General features: G+C 38.8%; 2 pseudogenes; one reads left to right on the top strand and one right to left on the bottom strand.

Annotated features, from left to right (window-relative positions):
- LOC136280154 (uncharacterized) overlaps positions 1-24191 on the bottom strand; it is a 249422-nt pseudogene that overhangs the window by 117182 nt on the left and 108049 nt on the right.
- LOC131791508 (uncharacterized) lies at positions 1535-2543 on the top strand (annotated as a pseudogene).

The raw sequence follows: 24191 nt of genomic DNA, 5'->3' as shown, positions 1-24191 counted from the left end.
TCTCTGAGTGGAAGGGGAGAGGTGGGAATGTTTATTTTGAGCAGTCATTGTATTTAAAAAAAAGTCCAAATTGATTATTTTTTTCCTAATAATTGCTTACGTTAAGGGAAAGGCTCCATGAAAGGTGAATTTAAATGGGATCAATGCAGCCGATCGCATGGGCCAGTAGGCAATTAAAATTTAGAACCGAGTTTTGGTAAATACGCGATGTGATTTGTTCGATTTTGATCTGAATATTACGAACTAACAATATGTTCTCAAAGTGGGAGGGGGGAAGAGGGAAGGAGGAGGTTGGAATTTGTTGATTTTGCTATACTTGCTATACTTCAAATTTCTTTTTGGACTGGCTGAGTTTTGAACTCTCCATCTTTCGGTAAATTGCGTCTCTCTGAACCCTTTTTGAAGCTAGTGGGATTAACAAAATTTTCAATAGAAACTGAATCCCACTCCCACTAATAACAACGGCGATGGGATTTCTATTAAAATTTGAAACGGGGTCTAGGCAAATATGCCAGTTGGGATATAGGATTTGGATCCTGCCTTTATGAGCTGTAAACTGGCCTCTCTACAACGCATGGACTTAATGGCAATTAAAATTTGAAACCTAAACTTGCGCAAAGAAGAGAACCTTAGTTTTGACATTGTACTGTTTGTAGATGATTCAAGTTTAATAAACAAAATATCTCTTTTTGACCTAACAGTGTGTTCTCTAAGTGGGAGGGGGGGGGAATGTTCATTTTGAACATTCATTTTATGGAAAAAAGGCCGAATTGATTATTTTTTCCTGATAATTGCTTGCGTTAGGGAAAGGCTTTGTGAAAGGTGAATTTTAACACGAAGGCGCGTTTTAAATAGGTTGGCTCCTCCCCTTTGTTTCAGCCCAAATGCAAAAATCATCCAATATGGCGACCAACGTTCCCACCTTGAGTGAAACGGTCTACATAGAAGACACACTTTAAGTGTTTTTTTGTGTGTCAATAAATTAGAAGATATTGCGTCTTGTTGACTCTCATTCCCATAATTGAGCTCATTTTGATATTAATTGGCACTAACTTATCGTTCGGCCGCTCAAAGCGCATCTGCGGTCGACGAGACACTCGCACAGTTGTCTTTTCAAAATTTGCGCCGTGTAACTTCGGCTTATGTCCCAAGCTCCTGATACAAACTGGTTCTTCGAGCCTTCAGATTATTCCCATTGAAACTAGCGGATTCATGATACATTCTATGCGCAATGCTTAGACTATTGTTATCTGTGACAATTCTGTGACAAAACCTCTAAAGTAGGGATGATTTCACAAGTAAGTGCGATTTTGAGACAGAATTTCACAACTCAAGTTCAGTTTGGAGAATAGTCTTGGTTGTCACTGCTCGAAAGATATATTTATTGGGAAATTTATTCATTATGGCTGAGGGAAATAAGCCATCTGTACCCAAGAAAAAGCATCCAACGGATCGAGGTCCACAGTTCTCGTTCAACATAGAAGTTCCTCGAACTCAGGAGAGCAGACCTCTCGGCATTAAAGACCGCATAAAGATGGCCAAAGGCTCGTTGAATCTTACAAAAGCGACGACAAGCACACAGAATGCAGATTTGATGGAAGCTCTTCTGTTAGCTTTTTAGGAGAAAATTAAGAGGAAATGACTGACATCGAGCGATCTGAGCTTATCATCAACGGGAAGTCCGAAATACACCATCCACAACTGCACGGTTTTCAATTCCTTTAGCTTCTTCCACTCCATCTTCGCGTATTTCTTGGCCTTTTTGCTGATCCTTTTTCTCCAATTTCTCCTCCACAAGCTGAACGTACGCCACAAAGAATGCAAATCACTGCATCTTCAGCAGAGAACGACTCCTTATATCTCTGCAGTGAAGAATCTCCGCGAACTCTGTTTTCTTTTTTCTCTAATACGCTAACGACATCATGTTGTTATTGTGGAAAACCCCTAGGTTGTGAGTCACTTGTCTTCAATCGACAGTGTCATGTAGTGTCAGTGACAATTTCATGTGTTGGTGGAGATTCTGTCAAGTGGCCCTCCTCCCCTATCATGGGAGGATCTCCTCCAAAGTACTGTGTAAATTTGAGGTGAGCACTCTTTTATTTTTGCTCGAAATTTACAGAAATTTGTTATCTCGGTATTTTACAGTTTTTGTTTTTTGTAACTGGTCACTTCTCTGTCTCTCTTTCATAGATTGATTCATGGAGTATTGTCCTGTGGCTTGACAGACAGAATACACAAGTTTCTGTCAAGCAGCCAACATCAGGTCAGAGGGAGAAAAGACCTCTGACACAGGTTAGCAATGCACATGCGCAGATGCTCTGAAAATCATATAGTCTTTCTCCTTGCAAGGAGAAGGCAGTCAACAGCAGTTTGCAGGTTGCTAAATCATGAATGTTTTACCAAGATAGCTCAAACTGACTGAACTGTTCCTTCTTTGGTTTGTGCCTTACCAGATACAATTCTAAAATACTTCTATTTTTAATCACTTCAACAGTCTTGAAAAAGCTCAGTTACTTGACAGTCATGAAGAGGGTCTCCAATGAGTCGATGTTGGCTACTCAAGAACAAGTGAAGAGTAACCCTGCATATGCTGTGAATGGAGAGGTACAAGTTGTCATTTTAATTTCATTTTGTCTTTGGCCACATACTTGTACACCTGCCATACTCGGAATATATTATGTAGACTGGCACATACAAAAATATAAAATCTTATATCAGATTGTAAACCTTGAAAATATCTGTGAGTAGAGAAATGTGACCATTTTTATGTTTTGATTTCTACCATTTCTTCCTGCAGTGAGTTATAACAGATGCAAGGCATGATTCCAGTCGATCAACAGCACACACAACAGTGTCAGCCCTTTCTTTCTCGTAAGATGGTTTCTACTTGATCTCTTTGTATGATATGTTGAACCTCTGGTATGTTCAACACAAGGTGTTAGCAGTTGTCAACTGGAGTAGGGCCAATGAAACTTCAGCAGTAAGCTGTGAGGTCCCTATGACAAAAGAGCTGCTGACTTATCTCTCTGAGACACAAGGTATGATAAATTTGCATCCTCAATAATATCATATCGCATATGTAATACAAATATGGAGGTCAAAAGTATCTTTTATAATGCAGCTAAAGTAATTCTTTTTTCAGGGTTCCATGTTGCAGAGGTGGCAAATGGCTTTGTATTACAGCTAAAAACGTGGATCTTGTCAAAAGGAATGCTTAATTCCTTTGACTCTTGGCATGGTACTCAGTACACACTTGTATTTTTTGGCTCTTTGTCTTGATGATTATGATTATTTCTTGAAAGTTAGCATTTTATTGGTATTAATATTTTTTTGTTTATTTTCAGGTGCAAAGTCTGTGACTAAAGCAATGAAGGAAGTTGCCTCAGGGGCCCAGAGGGATGAGGGCTCAAAGTGGTTTTTTGAATTGTTAGACAAAGGTAAGATATCTCTCTTATGAGAGTCATCAAAAGCTATATTCTCTCCACAATTACCTGCAGATGTCAAATTCCTTCTTGATATAAGATGACTATGATGGAATATAATAATTCTGAATATTTTACAGTGAAAAGTATGAGGACTCTTGTATACTTCTGCATGAAGAACAGTCCACCCAATGAAGAAGAATTTCAGGGTACACTGTTGAATGTAGTTGACCATTACCAGGTAATTTGAGTGACTGTTTATTGAGAACATAGTATTTTGTTTTCATTTCTGTAAGTACCTTTTGTTGTGTTATTCTAGTAAGATATGACATGATCATTACCTCAAAGATTGCACATATTTCTTTAATAATGGTGAACAAGATACATTATACTTACAATAATTATTACTACTGATTTATTAATCTATTTTTCTATAACTTGGTGTATTTATTACTCAGGGAAATCATGTCAGATGCCATGCGGAGTCACGGTGCAAGCAGAATGGCTATGTGATGAGCAAAAAACTTTTAACTAAACCTGAAGTAGTAGCTGCATGCAGGGAAGCCATTATGGGCACTTCAATTTATAGGCATGCATCGGACTACATGCAGGTAATTAATTGACGCATGCTGTATGTTTATGTTTCTTTGCATGAAGAAGTTTATCTCTTCTTCCAAGTTAATGATGTTGAGGTAAGGGCCATAAATGAGTTGAACAAATTCATTTTCCAGTTAAAGAAAATCACCCATAATTTGTTGCCTTCTTCAGAGCATGGAAACATATTGGATTGAGTCTCTCCATTCAGTGATGCTCATTTATGCTGCAAAGTGGATTCATTATGGGGATGACACATACAACATGTGCATGGAGTTAGCCATTCTTGATTGGGTAAGAAACTTATGTTGTTAATTCTGCTCAATAACTTTGGCACTTTTTGGATTCACTGCCTTCTCTTGCTCATTGACTCATTTGTCTTACAGAATGAAAATGTGAATCGAGAAGCATCGTCTCTACAGATGTACCAACATACCAGGCATCCAAACCGCTTGGCAGAGACCAGGGTGCTTACTTCAAAGACATTTAATTTCAGAGAAACTATCTGGTCTACCTTTTTTAATATAAACAAATGATGTCTCTTCTGTTTTCCATTGCACCACAGTTTCTGTGATAATTACAACTAGGAGCCCAAATGTTCAGTATTAATATGTGAGGTCATTAAGGAGGACCTATTCTAACAACTGCTGGTACCAAGCAATGAAAACATGAATATTAGGTTTGACACAAGGTATTTCCAAGCAGACTCATTCTCTGTTTCCTCCTTTTATTTTTCTTTGCACTGTGTATCTTTTCCTAACCTATAGGAAAGTCTCTATAATTTGCTGTGTGGACATTGTAAAATGGACCATAAAAAAAAAAAAAAAATTGGGTACTTGGGCTCTCTTTGAGGTGGGCATTTGTATGAGAATTTTATTATTCCCTTTTATGCCCCATATAGGCAATACCAGGAGGGTTAGGAAACCTTGAGCTCACATTTTTTATAACACAATTGGACATCCTTTCCCGCACTACGTTAACTTGGTCCCCCAGTTCTACTTTTCTAGCCTGGTAAAGAGGGTCTTTCCAGAGCCCACATTTGTTCAATGCTCTCCAGTACGTCTTCTTATCTTTTCTACGTCGCACGTGATTTTGAATATGTGCTTCGCGATAGCCAAGGTATTGGCGACTGTCGGTCGTTACACATGGCGTTTGCCAACAGTAAATACACATTTCGAACTCGTCCCCTCTTGCATCAGCTGTTGTGGAGACAAGGTGAAATAACTGTTAGAGCGGAAGCGCAACTGAACGGTCATGAAGTCTGATATGATCGTACAACTAGTCTTCCCGCCTACATTTTATTTTGGACATCGATGCTTGGACATGTCCAAGTGAATCGGTGGTTGGCGGCGGTTCACTCGCGCGCTCCAGAACTTCGCCTGCAATGGTCGCTCTGCTTTTATTTTTCTTCCGTTGGGTTAACAGCACTTCCCCTTGGCATTATTGAAGAAATGCCTTGAACATTTCTTCATCTTTTCTTTTTATTCTAACGGTCATCTACATCCAGTATTTAAGAACAGACATGAAATTACGCCATAGCAATTTTAGGCGATGGCGAAGCGAATCATTTCGAATTTCAAATTTACCGCCACAAATGAAGAAGGTTTCGATCGGAAGAAGGTACTACAAACCTCAAAAAATTCTTTTATTGTGATGAAAACGTAGAAATTTACCGAGAAATGCGCTTCTGGTCAGTGCCTTGCATTGGCTGCAGCTCAAGCTGTTTTGGAGTATATGCCACGACGGTTGATTGACAAATGATTCAGAGGACCTAAGGCACCTCTCTTTTTATGGCGCGCCTTCGTGTAACGATTGAAATCGGATTTCTGGTTAATTGTAAAACTGTGAATTGATAATAAAGGTAAACTTTTTAAAAATGTTTTGTGATTAATGTATTACTTCGGATTGGGTGATGATATGGTCGCAGTAAATTAGATTAACGTAACGCAATTTGCATCCATACCACCATTTTCTTTTTTAAACAGTGGGATTTATAATAGTCTAAATAGGATTTCTATTAACATTTGAAACTGTGTTTTGGAACATGTGTGAGTTGGGATATAGGATTTGAATCCTGCCACCTCAATCTTAACAATTTTAATGCTTCAGGGATGTGATAGGATCTCTATTAGTCACTTACAAATACGTGTGGTGCAACACGAGAAGGATGTTTTTTCACTAACAACTCTTGCGGCCTGACAAAAGGAGTAGTCAATTACCACGAAATTTCTTGATGTTGTTTTCGTGTAAAAATTTATAGCTATTTTAATACTTTTTCCTCAGAACAACTCATTGTAACCAGTCAGACAGATGTGCTCGCATATGCAAACAAAATTGATGCCAGAAAAATGCGGAATTGGTCACCAGCGATAGTTAAGAGGACATCCGTGCAAAAATCAAACAAAAACGACATTTTTATGGCAAGGGTCAAAAATTCAAATTGTCTCAATTTTTGCACACAAGTAGACCCTAGTAAGACAAGAAAGGCTGTGTATTTTTTTCCTCAAATGTATTTTAATTTTCGAGACAAACGAACTTTTCGCTTTCATCCTCTGGAATCGATGAATCGGGTCATAACAGGTCGAAAATTGAACACTTTCGCTCGCTTCGCATTTCAAAGATATTACATCTAGGGAAATCTAACCAACGTGAGTTCTTTCATAGACTCTTTGTATTCTGTAAAATGTAAGTTATGTAGGAATTGGTTGCTTAGAAGCTTTTGGCCATGCGAAAAAGCAATGTGCTCTCTTCCGTTACAAAAAAATGTCGGTGAAGAAAACCTCTTTGTTCACCATGTGCCATAATTCAGAATTCCAAAAAATTACGTATGTAACTTTCTGAAGGAATGATCTTCAAAATGACGTAAAGTTTTCTTTGGGCAAATGTTTACTCGCGACGCAGGAAACTCTAAACTAAGTAGCACACGGAAGACATAAAATCACGCAATATGTTGATTGCGTGAACAAAGAGTTAAAGAGCATTCCTGCCTTCGAAATGACTTCGGATCGAACAGTAGAACTTTTTCAGAAACAAATGACCTAGCTATAGCCAGTTTTGTTCAATTACTTTACCTTTTATCATTTGAAGTTTGTTTCTGCAGAGATGTTCCGTCATCGTTCTCTCTAGTACGATTATGCACCAGTGCCAGTAACGGTATACGATTAAAAACTTTGCTGTTCTCTTGCATACGAATCTTAAGTTTCTGCCCATTGTTTAACTTTCTCTATGTGCTTACCCGTGCCTTTTAACTAGCACTCGATAAAAACCAACAGAATTTTCAAAGGGAGGTTTTTGCAAGAGTTAAGTGGACTAAGTGAGGGCTTGCATGACCCAATTAGCATAATAGCAGTTATGGTCGCTCGACGGTCATTTTTTAAAAATTACGTGAAAAAGAAAAAGCAAGTCTAAATATCCATTTGGCTCTGATTTTGCCTTTATTTTTACCCAAGTTGATTTTTTCTGCTGAAGTGAAAACAATTTTTAATTACCGCAATATCTGTTCGCTTTGTGACGTATAGGCAAGACAATTAAATTTACAAAACTTACTGATTAACCGCGAAAGATTCAATATCGCTTGTCTTAACTGTCACTGCTCTTAACAGCAAATAACCTTTTCGGCGCTTCTAACAAATTTCAGCTTCTTTATTCGGTAAAAATACAGTTGCGAAACTGTGTCAGCAGGACTGTACACCAAAAAATTCACAACTAACGGCAGCTGCAGGGACCATCAAACATTGTCATATATTCCCCATTTGCCTGACATTGGCAGTCCATGACAAGGCTTGTTAGAATATCGACATACGGCTTCTTCCTCTTAACGTTGACCTAGGAATTATCGAGTCCGAAAGAAGTACAAATGTCATTTAACACTTTGATTGGAAAGTTTTAAAGCTTAGAATTCTTAACTAGTTCACAAATACTGTAATCGTTGTACAAGATTGGATGTGCGTGCTGAATAGAAATTTCAGACATCACCTTTTTACTCATTGCTTGTAGCTGGCTCTCCTTTTCTGCTCTCTTTGTCTTTGACCTCTTGGTGGTCGAGACTTCGCTTTGAGGGCAGACGAGAAAAAAACTAGAAATTTGCCTGCTTGTAAGAAACTCAGAGCAGTCAAATAGCTGCTCGCCGTTTTCGTCTTTCTCAGACCTCTTTAATCTTGAGACACTTGCAGCATCTGCCTTTTGTCCCGTTTGTTATCCAGTTTCAAACTTGGCTATCAAGTAGTCCTTTTGCTTATCAGTGAAACGAGTATTGCGAGAACGACTCTGCTTTTGCTACAGACGATGACGGGTGGATTCCGTGTCCAGCAGTTGTGGCACAGCACTCGGTCCCTTCTCCAGTCTAGAGGCATACCCTAGCACAGCGCGGTCATAAAGAGTTTCATATTCAAGAACATATTTGTGTCTCCCACATTCGAGAGCTTCTGTAATGACGAATGGCGTTGATAGGACTTAATGCAACACTCTTCCGAGCAGAAAAAAATATTTTAGTTGTGGAATCGCGCGATTCTTCACTTGAATCATCGGTACCTTCATCAGTGCTGTCTTTGTGCTTTTGAGATGTTTTAGCAAACTCAGATCGTCTCAGCTTGATAGGAACAAAATTAGTTTTTATGTTTTCGCTTGCTGCACTACATTCAAGTGTTGGAACTTCGTCCTGGTCAGGAACATGGAACTTGCTTCAAGGAATGAATTTGCCTCCTCCAATTTTATAGCCGGATCTCCATACTCTCACACCTTCCTCGCCATTCTGAACGTTGTTGACAAAGCTCACAACATCCCATTTCACTGGCTTTTTGATGGAAGACAAAGGAGGTCTGCACGACACTGCTTTTACTCCAGGGACACCTTCAAATGATTCTATTGCCTCCTGCATTTGAGATACCGACTCTATATCGTGGCCTGAATTCAAATGGACGGCCATATGGGATTTGATCGTTGCTGGCTATAACCAGGGTTAAAGCCAAGTGGTAATACCCGGCGTTGTCTTGTCTAAGATAAATGGATTGTAAATGAGGCATGACATCCTTCAGTCGACGAAAGACGTCGTTAAGTAAGGCAAGAACTGCAGAACTGTCCTAGTTACACGTCTCAAATAAGTGGGGATTAAGAGTGCCGATTTATAAGATAAATTTTTGTTCTGGTGTTTTGCGGCTTTCCGAACTACCAAGATGTAAGGAAAGGCCACAAACTGCCATATGTTGTAATGAATGATAAGGAAGATTAAAGTGTCTAGCGACTGGTTTGGGTGCGCCCTTGTCATTTCTTTCCACGTCGCGAACGTGTAAAGGTGCAAAGTACAAAGCCAATGACCTTAGTTACCAGTCATTATTTATCGCCTGAATGGGCGGAGGCGAGGAGTCAGAGGATTTGGGTTGTGTCGCGATAAAATTTAACTGATCCCCTGTATGAGTCGCTACAAAAAATGTGGTCTTTTGTAAGGAGAAAAACTCCATGAAAGGTAAATGAATTTAAATGAGATTTTGAACGATTGAAATCGGATTTCTGGTAAATTGCAAAACAGTGATTTGAAGATAAAGGTAAAATTGTCCTTCAATACAACATTTTTTAAAATGTTCAGGACAGGGGGTTGCGGTCAACTCCCGCAGTTTTCGTCCACGGAAGATCCACGAAGAAATTGTGAAAAGTTCATTCATATGTTCAAAGGTTGGTGCCAGCTCAATGGATGGTAAGACAGCGAGCCTCCTGCCGAAGAAACAGCAGAAGAAGCGGACCAAAGGCTAAAGTGGCAGGCAAAAGGCAAAGCTTTGGCAGCTTTCCGTTCCTCCATCGCTGGTAACGAAGAACCCGAAAAAAGTTCAGGGGAGGAGTATGAAACTGATCTCCTTAAGGTTGATATCAAACCAGAAATATATGCCCAAACTGTCTACAGCACTTCAAAACATCCAATTGGCGAGGCCCTAGGGCGTTAATTGTCCAGCCCCTTGGAACTGGTTGTGACCAAGGACCTAAGCAAATCAATCATGGTGCAGTTAGACACTACCTCCACATGCAACACACCACCAGATAGAATTGCTCAACCGTTGATCCCTCTAGGGCAGACGAAAAAAACTATCTCACCCAGAGCAAAGCAACTTTATTCGCCTATGACAACTCTTAGCTGTGGTGAAGCTTTTCATTGCTCGAAATTGATTTCTTTCGTATTATATGTTTTATTATTTATCAAGCAAGTTGATATTTCGCTACCGCTAAAGTAGATGCGAATAATATACACAGGAAGAAATATCAAGAATCCGTAAACGGAAACGTGTACGTGGAAGAAATATGTGAAAACGTTGCGGAAACACGATGCTCAACACGCGTTTCCGCTGTCGGTTTGGTGACGTTTACTCGTGTTTCCGTTGCTGCGGTCACAGCGGAACCGTACCACTTTTTTCATGTTTCCGTCAGGTTTCAGTTGAAGGAAAACAAACAAATGTATCCGTAAGTGTAACTTCATGTTAACATGTGCGGAAACACATAGTAATGTGGCGGAAACATGAATTTTTTATATTTCCGTCGACGTCATCATACCCAAACGTTCACGGAAATACAAGGTCACGTTCCGGAAACACGTTTTTCTCTTGTTTCCGTAGACGTAATCAGACAGAACGTCGAAATACTGGGTTACTTTTCGGAAACATATTTTTGTCTTATTTCTGCTGACGAATTCAGATCTAGAGTGGACGGAAACACTAGATTTTGTTCCGGAACATTTTTTTTTCTTGTTTCCTCTATATATCGGACTCTTTCAGCACTCGTTATTCGTGATCTTCCTTTTTCATTACAGGACAGGTAAATATGTTCTGATCGTGCGGTTTTATATAACCCCTACCAGACTTTTATACCGTCCGTTTGTGAAATCTATGCTCCGCACTATGTACAATCACATATATACAAGAACTATATAACAATCAATTTATTTTATTCTTCCTCTTTTCTTCAATCGATCGACCGGTGACAATTTTTATTATATGAAAAGTACGTATATATTCGCTCGTCGTCCTTGTCATTTGAACATAACATACCTGAAATTCCTTACTTAACAAATGAACATCAGGAAAAACGTAGAGCTGGTATTTATGAAATGTCAAATGTTATGAAAATGTATAGAATTATGTATAGAAAAAGTTTGTAGGGTTTTACGAACAGCAGTTTGATGGAAATTCTAATGTAATAAGCATGCCTGCTGCTGCTCTCGATAAGCTCCTAGGCAAGTTCTTTAAAGGTGTCGACGAGCAAAATGACAGTATTTTAAGCTTTCAACTTGCATATTGGAGTTATCTTCGTCTAAATCGTCTCGTTTTTATTGCTCCTACAGCTCTAAAAAGTAGGTTCAGCTCTCAAGCGAGTCCACGCCTTTCTTTCATCGCGTCAACAAACATCGACTCAATGTAGACCCATCTTTAATCTTTTTTTTCAGTCTGCACCGAGTAATCCACCCTGCAACTTCTATGAAAACACCACAAATCACCAAAAATCCGATACTAATCGTTAAAAAGGTGCTTGTGCTGTTTTCGATCGAATTGATAAAATTCATTCATTCGTTTGACGTTGACACTGACATTGAACAAAGTTAGCCGTTAGTTCACACTCTCTACACAGAAACGCGTTGTGCTTTGCAGATTTCAGAAATTAAAAAAAAAAACTCTCGACAAGAGTGTTACTTATAGAACGTTTTGTCTCACTTCCTTACAGAAAACCTTGATATACTTAAACTGTTGCTTTCGTGTAATTTTGCATTATTCTAAACTATGCATGGGTAATAAACGAATATTTTAAATTTTTGACCCAAAGTCCAGTTTTTATTGGAAGCCAATAAAATATTCTCGTGCTTAGGATTTGACGCTCGTTAATCATCACTGGCCGTTCCGCTTGAACTAAAATCTTTTTCCCTTCTATTTGAATCAAGAGATATAGTAAATATCGTACTAACTTCGTTTTTCTCGGTCCGTGCTGCAAGTTAAAGAACCTCGTTTTTCCCGTGCACTTCGCGCTTGTGCCATAAACGCAGCGGAAAAAACTAGGTCCGTATCTTACAGTACGGTCCTCGAACTCGATTAGTAAAAGGTATGCGTGATGGAAATTAGTACTCTCGAATCGCTTTGAACGCGAGCAAGCCTTGATTCCCTAAATTAAAACCGATTCATACACGATGAACGAGTACGATTTCAGTTCCCCAAGTATACCAAAAGAATGGTTGCGACAATGAGAGGCACCTATGATGCTTGCGAAAACGATTACCAATATCGCAATCCTGTCTAATCGGCGATTCGTTCAAGTTTTTCCATTTTCTTGGAGCAGTTAGACAAAAGCTGAGAAGGCAAAGGTGGAAAGGGTCATGTCATCGAAATGCGTCGTTCGTGTACAAGAAAGACAGCTATGTGTACAAGAATAAACAAGAATAAAAGAGAGATCTTGGTATTCCTTTACGTCGTCCGTTTTGAATTTCTTCAAAGGCTGCACTTAAGCCCCATATATATGAACACCCTCCTGTTTGAACTGAGTTGTTACCAAAGATTCCACATAACCATCGATGAATAGGAATTTATCTTAAAATGATATATAAGCGGCGAGTCCCTGACAAATCGGTAGAGTGGTACTCAAATGACTAAAAATGTTTTATAATCCAAACAGCAGCGATGCGTCCACATTGTACACAGTCTTTACGAAAGATGATTTGGGAATTTGTATCTCCTGATTAACAGAATGGTTTGAAGAGGTGGTGTCGTCTTATTCGAAATTTGAATCCATTGGCAGAACCAATTTTTCAACTGCGGAGACGATTTCCACGATCGAAGTTTTCAACTATCTGCTCGCTGAAATCCCCCGATTCCTCGAAATATTTTTAAAGTTCTGCCACATTGACAGCGTTGAAATCGGTTCTTATTTTCTTTACGCTTCTTGCTACATTCTTCGCATCTACTTTGGCGGTAGTGAAATAACAACTTGCTTGATAAATAATCAAACATATTACACAACAAAGAAATCAATTTTGTGTATAGAGAAGCTTCACGACAGTGGAAATTATCTACAACAAAATGTCGAAGTCCTTACACGAGTCCTTACACTAGCGAGTCTCTAGCGAAAAGAGGAATATTAAACGACACAGCAGTAAGCCCTGGCAGGAATAAAAGTTCTCTTTTACATTGCGGATCGTGTTCTTAAATATGGATGTGGAATAACACAGGAGGAGGCCGAGAAAGATCATGATGAGAATCTTCGCAATTTCCTGCTGCGAATGCAACAAGTGGAACTCGAGCTCAACCCAGCCAGGTAGAAGTTTAAAACCCCAAAAGTGATTTTTACGGGATTCCAGCTCAACTTCAAGGTATCAGCCCAGCCCTAACCATAGCAGAAGCAATTTTCAGTATGCCGAATGCTGAATTTTCTGGCAAAGTTTTCTCCAAACTTGAGTGATGTGGTCAAGGCTTTAAGAAAATTCACCTACAAAGACGTTCCCTTCCAGTGGACTGACTCACATGGCAAAGCTTTTGTTGAGTCCAAGAAGCTTATCGCTCAGAGCCCTGTTTTGTGTCATTTCAGTCCTCAGTTGCCTATACTACTTCAAGTGGATGTGTTTGGTGTTGGCGTTGGTGGAGGGTTCTGGAAAAATGTGAACTAGTAGCAATAGGAAAAAGACTGTCTGATGAAAAGCGGAAGTGGTGCAAGCTAATATTTCAAGTCTCTCTACTATATTTTGTACTGCTTAGGTCGGGTACACAACATGATTATATACGCCGAAAAGAAAATGGGCGGAAGAAAAACTTTCCCAGGCAAAAGAAAAAATTTTCCAAAGCTCATTCTAAGTAAATGTTACATGAGTGTAGATGCGCGATGGAAACATGCAACAAAGTGGTTTCGGAGAAGTTTTCGTTTGTTTCCGCTGACGTCATCACGAGATTACGTCACCGGAAACACATGTTGCTTTCAGCTGAATACTGGCGGAAACATGTAGAAAAGTAATCCGGTTACGTTGTTTCGGCAGCGACGGAAACAGCAGTAAACGTCATGATCCTCTCTGTGCAAGCACATGTTAGCTGTTACGATTCCGCAATAGAAACAAAGGTTTCAGCAACTAAGAACTAAGAAACCCAACAAAGTCCAGTAACTTGCTGATACTCGTTAAGTATTTACGGATAAATGTAAATCCAATCGTCTCAGTAAACTTATTTAATGAGTTGTAGTTGAGTGACTTCGTGTAATTTACACGCATTTTACACTCACACTTGCAAATGCGTGTAGTGACACGCAGTTTGCGTGTTGCGCGCGTGCATCCTTTTAACCACATGCATTTTTTACTGCATGCATTTTAAACTAATTATTTAGTCATGGAGCTTGTAAAGCACGCTAAACGTGTAAACTTGCGATCGCATTCTACTCGAATATGTAATTACAAGAAGAGTAGAAGCCGGAGTTAGAAGAGGGGACTACTAACTCTATTTAAACCGAGCTTTTTTTTTTTTTTTTTAAGGATAAAATTAGATCGGTCTCCCCAGAGAAAAAGAATCAAACCACTGAAAGGGCTTATTCAGAGACAAGGTAGAATAAGCTGCAAAGTTCTCACACAAATGCAAGATGGCTACACTTATCGGCTTCCATAAAAGTTCTAAAGGATACGTATCGTTGCCATACAGTACGTTAAAGACATCTCGATCTCTCATTTTTTTGCTTCATTAGCTTCCAAAATAACCTGGCGACTTTGGCGGGTAAAACGAAAACTGAGAACGCAGATCACAGTTCCAAAGGGCAATTTTACCAACATGGGCTTTGTTTTTTCTTTAGCGTTTTGACAATGTTCACGCAATCAATCAAATCCTACTCAAGGTGTTGGCTTACATTCTTTGGTGTATCGATCGTTTTCAAATTCATCGGAATCCGAATTCTGATCTTTGTCCTCGGAAATAATCAGGCTCTAGGTTCTGGATGCAATCCAAATCCCAACAAGAAAAATAAAGCGATATCTAGGTCAGCATTTAGGCTGCAGAAATGGCGTGATTTTTTGGGTTTTTAAGCGAACGGAGGCAAGCGCGAGTCGGGCGCGAAGTGCAAGTATTTCCTTTTGTCACTTGCGTGGAAATATCTAAAGCAAAAGTTAATATCCTTTCAAGTTAAGGTAGATCGATATAAAAATGAGCTTCCTGACTTACAGGTACTGTAGCTTCACTAATGGAGTAAATAAATCACCACGCAACTTCTTAATCTTGTTTCCCTCTAGCGACCTACAAAATAAGTGTTTTCTTGAGAAACTGGTTTCTCAAGATTTGATAAATAATTACATCTTAAACAAAAAATACGGCAACCTTAACCTTATTCCGGAAATCAATTAGCCTCAAGACTGACAACAACCGGTGTGAGTATAATTTCACTCACATTCGGTGATTGACAAAATTATGTGCAAGTGGTGTTTGAACACAAATAAAGAAATACACATTCTTTAAGTATCAAACATGAACTTATGCTTTGATGTTTTTATAATTCGGCCAACTCAGTATTGCTATCGTAGACTCCAGGTGGTATCTTCTCCTGCTGGTTGTCTTCCAAATCCCATATAATAAAAATGTAGCAAAATACCATTGAGGTTTAGCGTAAAATAATTCTTCTAGCGTATCCGACGAGAAACTAAACCGCTTATATATTTAACTGCGAGTTAGAAGAGATTGTAAAAACCTAGGTGATTTTTAAAATGCTCATTGCTTAGGCTACCTCAAAACAATTTTAAAACTAATTTGATGATAATTCTAACATCACACGTTTAACCTCTTGCTGCAGTAATGCAACTCCATTCCTTTGCTCGATACATCAGCTCTTCAATATTAAGTTCGTTTGGTTTTATGGTTGTGTGAAAATGTTTTCTTTCTCTTTCCTTTTTTAAATTTTATGTTTTTTGTTTGATTTTTATTTTTCTATAGTTAATAATTTGTGTCGAGGTTCTGAATTAAGTAGAGACCCCTGAAGTAGTGTGTGTGATGTTCGATTGTTTTTACTCTTGTTGTGATTATTGGTTGGTTGTCGCTTTTCCCTCAGGAGAAGCGAGGGGATTTTATTTTCCCGCCTTATATGGCTGATGTCTTTCTGTGCTGAAAATGTCTACCTGGGTGTTTCATTCAAACTTCGGGAGATATTTGGACTCTTTGTACAAGTACATTTACAGAATTATGGTCTGGCATTCTTAATTTCGAGTACTGAAAAAAATGGAAGTAACTGCATGCCACCGAAACGGGAAATCCGGCGACACACCACATTGTGCGATTTGTAGTTCTAATTAACTATTATGAAGTGAATTTTGCTACTGAAAAGCATTTTTAGTACGTTGATCCAAATAGTACTCCCTCTCCTTAAATTTGATTAGTTCTTCAAGCCATCAAACCTGGTTATTGTTGTAAAGATCTACGCTTAAATAGTAAAGTTAAAAGAGTGCTACGGTTTCTTTATGTCCAACACTGTCATTCTCAAATTATCCCTGACCTGGTTTTTTCTCTTCCTCTCTTAATAATAAGGTCACTTTTCAACTTAAAGAAATTTGCATACAAATTTTGTGAATGGCGAGAGGCAAGTTTTCAACGTCAGAGGTTTTTTGACACCCTTGTCATGAAGAAATAACTATTTCTTCAATTCCACGTGGGCCCATTGGTAATTTTTTATCATTATTATTATTTTCTTTTTAGCGTTAAAAGTTCAACTCGAAGTCAAACTCAAATTATAACTTGGACTCGGAAACCAAACAACAAAAAGAGGTGGATTGTATTCCTCTGACCAGTCTTGACATATACGACAATTGAGGTCGGATTTCAGGTAAACTTCAGAACCGTGACTTTAGGATAATAAGTCATTTTTTATGATTCTGAACAACACATGATTTCGAGTTGTTCATTTGACTGGTTTTTTTTTCTTTTTTTTTATTTGGTTGGATAAACTAAACTGGGAATGAGTCTAAACAATATTTAAAAGTTTTTTGAAGTCCCCAATAGACAAAAATTTAGTAAATCAGTGAACTCAATACACCTAAAGTGTTGATCAAACATCGTTCGAAATAGAAAAAAAAACAACCAAAAAAAAGCAAACTTGTTTCCAGATTTCTATACTTTTGAGCATGGAAAATCCCTACAGGGACTTGAATTTTCTCGAGTTGTTGGCGTTTGTTTCCACTTCACGCCTGTAAGGGCTGTTATCCAGTCATAAACTGTTTTGCCTGTCAGCGGTGATCCGTAGAAAGGTAGATGTTGTTAAAAGCGGGAATGGGGAATTGGGAATGTGCAAAAAGTCTCTCAACAGAAAGGTGTTTCAACAGAAATAGAAATGAAAACATTCTCTACGCATAAACCTGGAATTTTGATTTCATTTTTTTACAAATCGGCCAATTCGGTATTGCTAGTGTTGACACCTCTGGCTGAATGTATCACAAGTCCCACAGAAATAGAATGTAGCACAAATTCATTGAGGTTGGGTATTTAAGCAATCAAAAAAATTATTTTTAAGTGTATCGATGAGCGACTAAAACGTTTATTTTTCTACGAATTAGAGATCGGTCCAGGTTATCCAAAACTAAGTACATTTTTAAAAGCTTACCATTCAGGCTTCCGCGACTTAATTTTGAAATTTATTAAAGATTAGATGACTACAACATGTTAAGTACTCAACGACGCCAAATAGAAAAATAGAGCGATAATTTAGGTGATCATTCAACGTCTTGCTGTGCTGTTTATGTTGTTGTTATAGATATAGTTTTCTCGTTGTTTTCCCATTGGAGAGGCAAGAGGATTCTGTTTTCCTCCTTGTATGGCTGATCTTTTCTGTCCTGGAAATGTCTGTCAGAGTTTTTCGATTGCAAACTTTGAAAAGATATTTAAACGCTTAGTACAATTAGAGAATTGTGGTTTGGCACGCTTAGTCTGATATTAAAAGTATGCTGATGAGTAACTGCAAGTGGTGCATACCAATGAAACGGGAAGCCTGGCGACTCACAATATGTGCGAGTTGTTTAATGATTGTGATGGGTGGGGCACTTTACAATTTTGGTTTGCTTTTACTTCAAAAACTCCACTCTATGATCATTAAATTCAAAACTTCAAGTGAACTTGTGGCAATCGGAAGAAACTGGTGTAAACATGTAAACGATGAGGAGCTGATCACTGTGTTCGCTGGGGTAGAATCCCTTCTTAATTTCCCGTCCGTTGACTTATCAGAGTTCAGATCCACGAGAAGATGTTCCATTGACCCCTAACCATTTCTTTCAGGGCCAAATGGGGGGACAGTTCGTGCCTCAGTCCGTTGAAACCACTCCTTTGCATCCGCGTCAACGATGGCGAACGGGTCCAGGGCATTATTTCAGGAGTGTGAAGGAGATGGCTCAAGGAATGTACTCCTGCCCCTAACAGCCGACCGAAGTGGACTTCAGAATTCCGAGACCTAAAAGTTGGAGATGTAGTTCTTGTGATTCAGCCCGATACTCCAAGAGGACGTTGGCCGTTAGAACGAATTGTTGAAAGTTATCCTGGACGTGATGGTCACACCCGTGTTGCTAAAGTTGCGTGTGGCGTCAAAACTGTCTTGAGACGAATTAATAAACTGATTCCGCTTGGAATTAATTTTTAATCACTTATTTAGGAACACACTAGGACTACCTCCCAGTGTTGGGAGGGGGAAATGCTAAGAAGAAAGTACGGGATTGGCGTGTCGTGCGGTTAGCGCGCGCGCGCGCTGAGACATTTAAATTTTACTAGTTCGTACGCAAGTTACGCGCACGATTTCTCGCGTGTGTATTTTTCAGTTTTATTCGCATTTTTTTTCAGTTTTACCGTCTTTTAACCGATTAAACGTGCCTGCTTTTTAAGGATATTTTCGTTATCACTTCCGAACAATCATTAAATTCAAAACTTCAAGTGAACTCGTGGCAATCGGAAGAAACTGTTTGAAGAAAAGCGGAAGCAGTGCAAGTTAAGGTGGCTGGTACCAGTTTTCATCTTTTTGATGGTTTGTAGCTTTGAAAGAATATAACAAAAAGACTAACCAAGGCCAGTTGAACACTTTTACAGGGTTGAAGTATATAACCATCGGTTATCCAAAAATAGGTGTTATTTCGTCACCAGCAGTTTCCATGGCAACACTTTCATAGGACTATTCAGACGCCTAGTTTAGCTTATGGCTCAAATAATTTGAAAACTAACTCGGCGACCCTGTGATTTTTCTTAGTGACCGCTTTTGGCACTTGAAAAGGAAAATGCACAAAGACTTTAAAAAAATTATACGGAGCGGAATTTCAGAGAATTTAGAAAAAGGCAATTTTCACGCATCGCAAATGTCCTTCCGTATAATTTCCCAATTTTTTTCTGATGATTCCTTTCAATGTTATTATTATATTGGAACATTAAAAAGAAGGGGTCACCGGACTTTTTTTCATGCAAGAGCTTTCGTGAGTCTAGCGATTCCCACGCACGTTCTCGCGCATTTAAAAATCCGGATCCATTATATCGACAGTTGTTCATGATCTGTTACGGCTACCGCTGACAATTGCGTGTGCTCGCGCGAGCTCCTACTGCATCCGATCTGATGTTCAGAAACGTTTACTGCTCAGAACGTCATTTAGCAGCCGTTAAAGACAGCCCTCCGGGCCCACCTTGAAAGATGTACTTCCAGCTTCTGACTATTTTAGCCATATTTTTATTGAAAAACAACGAGCGAAAGTTTGAAATGGAAAACACGTGTTGGTTGTCGCTTCGATCGGAATGTTTGTTTAGAGATTGTGAGTCTTCTAATAGGTAAAACGTTATGCCTGAGATTTTTTCGGGCATCTCTCCTTATTCTTCGTTCCTGTTTTATTCGAAGTGTCTAACTATGGCGGCCAATATCCTCTTCGTCCGTGTGACTCGTGTTGTCTTCGCCGATGAAGTTGTTGGTGGATTAGACAATATGGCGACTAGTCCTCTTATACCAAACCTTGTGTACAGTTTGTGAAGGTCATCGTAAGAGAGATCACTGTCAGCGATGTTTTGTGCCATTGATCTTTTAATTGGTCCGGTGTCGGTTACGTTGAACAAGTTGTCACTGAATGTTAGAAGAAGTTCGTGGCGTTGATCTAGGTAGAGCATGTTTGCCACTCCGTGGGGAGCACTGATGATACTGGAATTCTCAACGATGTTTTTCCTGGAGAGGCTTAATGACGATCCAAAAAGAATTTTTCTCAGCGCCCTGACATTTTCTAAAGCATCATGGGCGTCAAATTGTTCCTTGAACAAGTGGTTGTAAAAGTTTCTTTGGTTTGGTTTGCAGTATCCACTAGAATCGAGCTCAAGTGCTTTATGTTTGTTTTTAATCAGTTTTTTCATCAGATGTAGACTATCCGCAAAGTAGACATTCATGTCAGTAATGCCATCCTTGAAGTTTTCATCACTATTTCTTAGGAGAGTAGGGACCTCGAATGTTGCCAAATAATGACCAATTAAAACAGTTATTTGATTTTCATGTCGCTCAGAAGACTTGACTTTAGTTATAAGAGTCAGAAGTCACCAAGTGCTTCCTCTATGGTTATACTTTCGACAGGAATGTTTCCTTGGCACAATGTCCTTACTCCTTTTATGGTCTTTATGGTCATACCATGGACAAGGTAGGTACTGTAACTTATGTTGCTTTTGGGAGAATGTAAGTGGAGAATTCATGTTTCCCATTTCCACTTACAGCAGACAGTTTGCACATCTCAGCTAGCTTCCCTGTGCAAGTCTTTTATGTGTCAAAGATAACGAATTGATATTTCTGTTTTGAATCATATTGTAAGTGCACAATCTTTGGCCTTATAGTGTAGGGTGGTGTTATTTTTTTCATTTATCCTTTTAGCTCAGTGAGTGATATTTTTGTAGGCATTTCAAATACATTTTGTGACACTGTTTGATGATTTGTTGGGTCCAAATCTAGACCTGCTGAGGACTCATAGGTGACCCCTTCACTGACTTCCCTCCTGAGTGTTTGCGAGGTTTTTTGTTAAGATAACTGGTTACGCCTTCTCTTGAATTTCTTTTTTTCTTTTTGTTGTTTGTCATATAAAACCTTCTTGTCTATTGTTTTAGCATGTCTCTCATAGAGAGAACCAAGCTCAATATTAAGAATCTCTAATGTTTTTCCAATGTGGTTGTATCCAATATTGGTTTGTGCCACCCCACATGCTACTCAAAAATCATTACTTTCACTGCCTCCATAAAAAACGAGTTTTGGAGTTCTAAGAACCAATGGTGCTATTAAGACTTTCATTTCTCTGTGAATTAGCACGTGGGGTCAGTTTGTTCACTACAATGTCAGTAGAATATTCATCCAGAATGTCACTTAAGGCTAGTTTTAGGGAATCTCCAAAGAGATCTTTGCCATTTGGCAAGTCTGTATGTTTGTAGGCAACAGGATTTTGGTTTAAACCACACCATGAAACATTACAACAAGTATGCTCCCCAAAGGCATGGGGAATAATGATTTTGAGACCTTGCTTTAAAGATTCAGGATCTCCCACATTTGGCTGACACTAAAACTAAAGCACTCAGTGATGTAATTTATAACCTTTGAACTGAGAATTGAGCGATTCAATCCTTTGAAACAGTCTCTTAAGATTGTATAATCTGGTATTGAGGGATTTCTTGGCATGACCAACATCGGACCATTTCTCAACACCATAAGGGACTTTGTTCTTTATGTCTGCAAGAGTTGTTGAGTCATCATCCCCTACATAAATAGAAAATTTGACTCCAGATTGAGGAGCTTTTCTCCACAGTTCACAGGCAACATCTCTTCCATTAATTTTGATGACCATAGTCATTATTTCAACAATCATGCTTTTTTTCTTTCCAGTTAATTTGTTATGGCTGCATACTCGACACATCTTGCATCTTGTGGAATAACCCACAACTTTTCCAGCAGCGAGACCCATGGCAGCCCCATGACCAGTCGCAGAGTTGTGTCCCCTTCCCCTTTTTTTGCCAATCCATATCATAGGAGACAGCTACTCCAAGGAGATGGTCTGCAGATAGACCAGAAGATTTCTCGGCAATTTTTTTTCTAAATTTAATTTAAATTTACAGCTGTCTGTAGCAACCTTCTCTAGGGCATTTCCAACTTCTCTTTCCCTTCTTTTAAACAGGTTAAGATTCTTTGTTGGTACATTCTAGAGAGTAAATTATTTAGGTGGGTATTCCCCATGCCAGCATGGAGGGATCCCAATACTGCCCTTGTGTTGATATCGTTAACAAGAGGACCACGGCTTCCAGCTCTGTGTTCAGCAGAGGATTTTACTTCATTTACATGACTACAGAAGCTGCATTTGATGCTGAAGATACTACTGAGACCACTTTGTTTTTCTTCCATAATGTTTGTAAGGGATAATGGACCTGTGGGTGCAATAAATGGCCTAGTGATCAAAGTCATTTATTTATGCATAGAAGCAAATAGTTTGAGGAAAGCAAACAATTTAAGAGTGGAAGTTCAAGATGACAGGAGGTAAGATATTGTACTCTGAAATTTGACCAGCAAGAAAAGTCATATTTGAGCCTGTCTAAATGCCCATACTCAATAGCTAAAAAAAGTTTCCTGCACTGTGTTAATACTTGTAATATTTTAAAATATTTTATTTTACCTAAAAATTATTTTACCCACCTTACACAACAATACCAGAGACAAATATTTTAATATACTCATATGAGATTTATAAAAAGATCTATTATTTTTACCGACTTATTTTGTTTTGTGTGTCTCCTTTTTTTTTCTTTTTGAGAAAAATATTTCTTAAGGCTCCTACAGGAACTTACCTCTTTTGCAGCTTGAGCAAGATTTCAACTCATTTCGAAGAACTGGAAGTTCAATCAGTCTTGTACCACAAACATCAGCCTCATATTTAGTGTGCTGTAATGATAAAAATTTTTGCTTAGCTATTTGATTTCGGGTATTTGATTATCAAGAATCAAAAGAAGAAAAGGAAAGAAGAAAACTTAACAAATCTCAGTCGAACCAGCCAAAATGCAACAGCGATGTAACACATAACTTACCTGTTGTGACCTCGTTTTATTTTCCTTGGAGGTTCGCGGTCTTTCTCTTCTTCTGGCAGATTTTCTATCACTTGAGTTCTCTCTTTTTTCGCTGTCACGAGATTTCGTATCGATTGGATTTTTCGTTTCGATGCGAAGCAACCTTTGTGTCGCCGAGAATCATCTTCTTTATTTTCGTGTCTGTCTCCTGCATACGTAGTGGCCGTTGAATACATCAAATACACTCTGGTGGGCAAACTTCTTACAAAATAAGACGAGAAATACGTAGACCGAAGAAAGCCTCACGCCGCCATGTTTGTTTTGAATTTTTCGCCTTTCAAATCTCGCGCTTCCTTCACGCGTTTCTCTCGCGCGTGACGCATGAGAGTGACCAACTCCCCCGCGAGGAAACTGGTACCGGCCAACTTTACACTCGCATTTTCATTAATAAGAAACCCAACAAAGTGCAGTTGTATTACTGGCTGATGCTCGTCAAAAATGTTACAAATAATTTTCCTTCTAATTGTCTCTGTTAAAACATTTAATGAATTGTAATTGCCTGATTTCGTGTAAATTACACGCATCTCACAGTCAGACGTGCAATTGCGTGTAAAAAACGAACGCAGTTTGCGTGTTGCGACAACAAGTTGGAGTGGACAACAAGTTCATCATTGATGTTAGACACCAGGCACTTTCTGGTGATCGTTAAGACTTTAGCCTTTGACTTGTTGATTGGGAGTTTATTTGAGTCGGCCCAGTGACATATTTCATTTGCGGAGATATTTAGTGAAATTTTAAGTTCAAGTAATCATCAGCATAGAGGTCTACTTGTGAACTGACATGCACTGGTGGATCGTTGTTGAATACAGTCGAACCTCGATTATCCGGACTCGTCGGGACCTCGGTAAATAGTCCGGATAATCGAGATTCCGGATAATCGAAAATATGAATATTAATGATTCGTTTTAAATTAATCCTTCGCTTGTCTCGATGCTGTAAATAAATTTTAGGATCTTGTTTTTGTTCTCACATACGTCTGAGATCTGCTACTTGCTGATGCCAAATTCTTGAGCTAAATTTGTTCCTTTCTCTCCTTTATCCAAACGTGAAATCGGAATCTGAATTCTGATCTTTACCCTCGGAAATCATCGGGCACTAATGACAAACATTTTCAGGGCTT

This window comes from Pocillopora verrucosa, chromosome 1, assembly GCF_036669915.1.
Source record: "Pocillopora verrucosa isolate sample1 chromosome 1, ASM3666991v2, whole genome shotgun sequence".
In the NCBI taxonomy this organism is placed as follows: Eukaryota; Metazoa; Cnidaria; class Anthozoa; order Scleractinia; family Pocilloporidae; genus Pocillopora; species Pocillopora verrucosa.
Note: the sequence above shows the minus strand (reverse complement) of the source record. Positions and strands in the feature narration are given on the sequence as shown.